Raw genomic sequence first — 4,855 nt, 5'->3', positions numbered from 1 at the left:
GGGGGCTGGGGGCCGCTCCCTCCCTACCCAGATGGAATCAAAGGCAAACAGGAACCCTAGCGGGCCCAGCTGTAACCCCTGCCCCCCACACTCAGCAGGGCCCATTAACCGCATCCTTCCCATTACCCCTCACAGACTTTGCCCAGCCCAAAGAAGCTCTGGAAACAGACTCATCTGGGTTTTATGGGTCAAACGCCAGCCAAGAAATGTCCGGTTTCTCCAACCTCACTCTCAACCTGGCTCTTCTCCCTCAAAGATAGCCAGACCCTTTCCCTTCTCACGAAGGTACTCTGTAAGAAATCAGGGTAGTCTTTGCTCAGACCCTGAGCCCTTCCTTCCCTCTATGCCAAGAGCTGAAGGGATCAGACTCATTTCCGAGAGTCATACTAGCGAACAAAATAGGAGTGCCTGCCCCTTGGATTTCCTTCTGAACCCTGGGCTCCAGGGTTGAACATACAAACACAGGTAATTTTTCCTGTTTACCTGGGTGGAGCCAAGTGCTAAGAAGGAAGTAGCCTGGAATTTGGGGGATCATCAGAGCTGTGAAGACACCTCAGAGATTTTCTAGCTCTGCTCATTATTCAGATGAAGGATGCCCCTTCCCTAAGGTCCCTTGAACGGTTCCACTGGCACCAGCCTCACTGGCCTGACGTGCAGACATGTCCCCTTTGCACTGGACCATGGTCGGGGCTGCAGGTAGGACTGTGCGAAGACAGGCCCGAGCAGATCTGGGCCATCGTGCTTAGCGGGGAGGTTGACGTGCATCTCCCAGACCACACTCTGATCCTTTCCTGCCCCTCCATCTGCCTTCCACCGCACTTCCAGGACACAAACATGGAGCCATCCCCACCCAGAGAGCAGCAAAGAGAGCCAAAGAGGTGGGCAGGAGCAGAGGCGGAGAGATTGAGGAAAATTCCTCCAGGCGCTCTGTCTTCTTATCCATTTTCTGAATTCTGTACAATGTGGTTTTACCAATTAAAAGGATAGAATAATCCAGAGGAAAAATTTAAAATGACAGAAGCAAGGAGACGGAAGAGGTTTCTAAGCTGCTTTCTGAGTGGTTTCAAAAGATAAGAAAGAGCACAGAGGCACAGATGTAAACACACAGAGAGAGAGAGAAAACAAATCCAACACAGCCCTTGTGGTCCAGTGGGGGAACTGAGGCAGCAGCAGGGCCTGGACAGGCTCTTTGCAGCTCCGAGCCCAACCTGCCCACCACAAGATCACTGCAACCTGCGAGGAGAGAGGGCTGGAGAGGAGGAGGGAAAAGAGGCACCTTTCTGGGACAGCCCAGGCTTGCCCTGCTCCAGTTCATCCTGTCGCCCAAGACAGCCTCCCAGAGCCAGGAGAGCTTTTTCACTCACTCCCCCAAGAAGGCCCCAGAAGCCTGGCAGTGGTGACAAGACCCTGAAGAGCAATGGGGGGGAAGGAGAGCAGCGGGGAGGGGAGGGAATGACGGAAGGGAGAGGAGAGACTGCCTGGAGCGGGCTGACAGAGGGAGAGGAGGAAGAGCAAGCAGGACCGGCGAGCCAGGGAGGGACTGGGGCAGAGAAGTGGGGTGAGGGGTGGGCGCAGGGCCAGGGGCGGCAGTGACAGCGACTCCCAGTGCTTCCTGCCTCCCACTCGCCCTCCCTCGCGCTCTTTCATGATCTTGAAACAACCTTCAAGTCTGGGCTGGAGGCCCCAGGAGGCCAGTCACTTAGGAAACAAAACTGTTTCTTGGAGACCTTGAAAGCCCATCTGCAGCTGAGCGGCGTCCCCACCCCCTCCCCGTGCACACACACATTCTCCCATGGACTCTCACGTACACCCACCCGACTCCACACCAGCCACACACGCACACCAGGAACACCGGGGGCGGGGTGTTGCCACGCTGACGACACCCTCTCCTCAGGAGTTCACTCGGCTCCTTCCCACAGGCTCTTCCCCACACACAGCAGCCCTCCGTCACAGACTAGCACACGTCTGCACCCACACAAGAATATACCCTCCTCTGCCTGTCTCCTGTCTCGCTCTCACGCACACACCTCCTTCTCAGACCCTCCCATACCAACAGAACACTTGATTCAGGACCACACAGCCTCTCCTTCGTGGGTCTGCTTTCTGATCTAAGACTTTCTCTCAGATCCAGCCCCCGGCCCAGTCCCCCTGGACTTCCGACCCCCTACTTTCAAGTCTTTCTTGCTCTCTGCTTCCCTCTTCTTACCCCAAGGGCATTGGTCCATGCTGGCACCACTGGCTGTGTTCAAAGGAAGCAGGAGCCCAACCAGGCACCCCAGATCAAAAACCAGGTGGCAGCTATTCTGGTTGATGTCCTGGAGTCGGAGGTCTGAAGAAGAGGAGGACGAAGGGGTGACCTCCCAGAGCCTCCACACTGTCCTGGGCAGGGAGGGAGGCCAGGGACACCCTACACAGGTGAGGGACGGGCCCTGGGCCCTGTGCTCCTTTGCTTTGTCTGAGTCCCAGATATGCATGTAGCAGCGCCCTTAGGACTGCGTGTGTGTGTGCACACGCTAAGTTGCTTCAGTCGTGTCTGACTCTGTGCGACCCCGTGGACTGTAGCCTGCAAGGCTCCTCTGTCCATGGATTCGCCAGGCAAGAACGCTGGAGTGGGTGGCCATGCCCTCCTCCAGGGGATCTTTCCCACCCAAGGATCCAACCTACATCTCTTAGGTCTGCTGCATTCTTTACCACTAGCGGCTACAGACTCATCCAACTGCAGGGCTAGGCAGGGACCCTCCCCTCTTCACCAGGTTTGTGTGGGCAGAGAGGAAGGGCACAGCCCCTTCCGGTGTTGGGCCTGGCTACAGGGACCAGGACCTTGGAAGGACTGGGCAGTACTGGGAGGCGCCAGCAGGGATGAGGACGGGGTGTGAAAACCCTGAGAAACCAGTGCTGGAAGCCGGCATGGCCTATCTCACCTTGTGTCCTGCAGAAGATAACCGGGGCACTCTGACCCAGGAACCGATGAGTAGCTGCTTCCTAAATCCCAAGTCATCTCTTGTCCACCCAGGGCAAGGCTGCCCCCTACCTGTAGGTCTCTCTTTCACCGACTTCTTCAGGCGGTCCCTCCTGTTGTCTAACCATGAGCCTTCTTGCTGCATCTTCAATTACTTCTCTCACTCTCCTCTCTACACACCGAGGCTTGAACTTGGATCTGTTTTCTTCTTGTTGTTTCCTCCCACTACCTGATCTCCCCAGGTCCAAAATCAAGGTGGAGGGGCCGGTGCAGAGAAGGGAGTTGCCCCCTTCCACTCACCCATCCTGCTGTAACCCAGGAAGAGAAGGAAGGCAGATGCTGGGCATGACCTACCGGATCCCTGTAATGGAAAATCCCAACCGCTGGCCCGGAGGGGGTCAGTTATTTGGGGAATTCAAACATGAACCCTGTGCTCTGAGAGTGGACTTGCTGGAGGAGAGGTCGATAATCCCTCTGTGGGGCATTCCCTCTGGGGCCAGCAAGGACCAGTCCCGCCAGCAGACACCTCAGGCGTCCGGCTGGAGGGCCCCACTCCCGCCCTCCTCTCCTAACTTCCTTTGACGCTTATTCGCCAGGGCTCAGACCTGACCCCAGCCCACTGGCTTCCCTCCACCAGGAGAACCCTGTCCTCTGGCAGCCTCCACGAGAAAGCAGGACTTTTTTTCTTTCTGTGCCCCTTCCGGTTTCCCTTTCCTCCTTTGGACCCCAGTTCTTTGGCTCTTTTGACAGATGAGCAGCGACACCACAGCATCCTGTCTTGGTCACCTCCCCTACCCCTGTTTCTGGCTGGTGTCAGCAACCAGAGCCCTCCCCCCTCCCCAGGCACTGCCTCAGTTTCTCCCAGGCTTCCCTGCAGAGAGGTCCCTGTGTGCTACCCGCCATCCTGCCTGCTGCAGACTCGGCTTCCTTTCCCCTCCACCCGCCCCCCAATAAGGAAGCAGCTGCCCTCCTTTCTAGTTCACAAGTCTGGTACTTGTTAGCATGCTGACCTCCACATACCTCTTTGAATCTCCCCATTTGCCTCTCTAGGGGCTTCTCCTCAGGTACCCAACAACCCCAGGCATAGCTTCAGCCCAGAGCTCTTGGTTAGTGACTAAGCAAGTAATGTGTCCCATCTGTAACCAGGGTGAAGGAAATCCAGAAAGAGATCTTCTCTGGAAGGCCTACTGGTCTGTCCAGGAGGCCCAGCCTGCCCTTCCACCAGCCGCCTCCCAGATCCTGCGAGTTCTGATGCTCAAACTTTGGAAAGGTGCATCTGGAGGGCTTGGGGAGACTCTCTGTCCTCTGTCTCCAAGCAGACTCCATGCTGCTCCTGACACTGTCTTTGACTCTTGTATCTAAGGGCCGGCCTGGGGCTCCAACGCTACCTTCCCCTGGCTTCGGCCACCCCACCACCTAACAGTGCAGGAAAAAGTCTCCCTTTCTTACTCTGGGAGGTTAGATACAGACTCAGGAGACCTGGGTTCTGATTCTGTTTCATCAGCTCAAACTGTCAGTCTCCCTGGGCCTCAGTTTCCCCATCAGGAAATCAAGAGGAAGATGTCGCACTTCATGGGCTCCGGCCTCTACCAGGCTGAGAGGACTGGTCCCCCGCGCCTGTCCCGAGGGGCGCGTTCCCCACAGGGCACAGCCTCACCCCCCCTCCCTGCCCCCAGCCACCCCCCCCCCCACCCCGCTGCTCTCGGCGGTGGTGCCAGGCCTCGGAGGGTGAGGGGAGCCCAGGGGGAGCACCCAGCGGGACAAATGGACCTTCCACGGGCCAGTTGCTTAAGGGGCGGGAGGGGAGGAGTCCTCAGAGATCCTGTTTCAACAAACGTTTCTTTCCCGAGAAGTGGAAGGCGGGGGAGAGGGGGAGAGGGACCTATTTAAAGCTAC

The sequence above is a fragment of the Bubalus kerabau genome, chromosome 6 (genome assembly GCF_029407905.1).
Source record: "Bubalus kerabau isolate K-KA32 ecotype Philippines breed swamp buffalo chromosome 6, PCC_UOA_SB_1v2, whole genome shotgun sequence".
Lineage (NCBI taxonomy): Eukaryota > Metazoa > Chordata > Mammalia > Artiodactyla > Bovidae > Bubalus > Bubalus kerabau.
The sequence above is the reverse complement of the archived record's forward strand: the minus strand, read 5'-3'. Positions refer to the sequence as shown.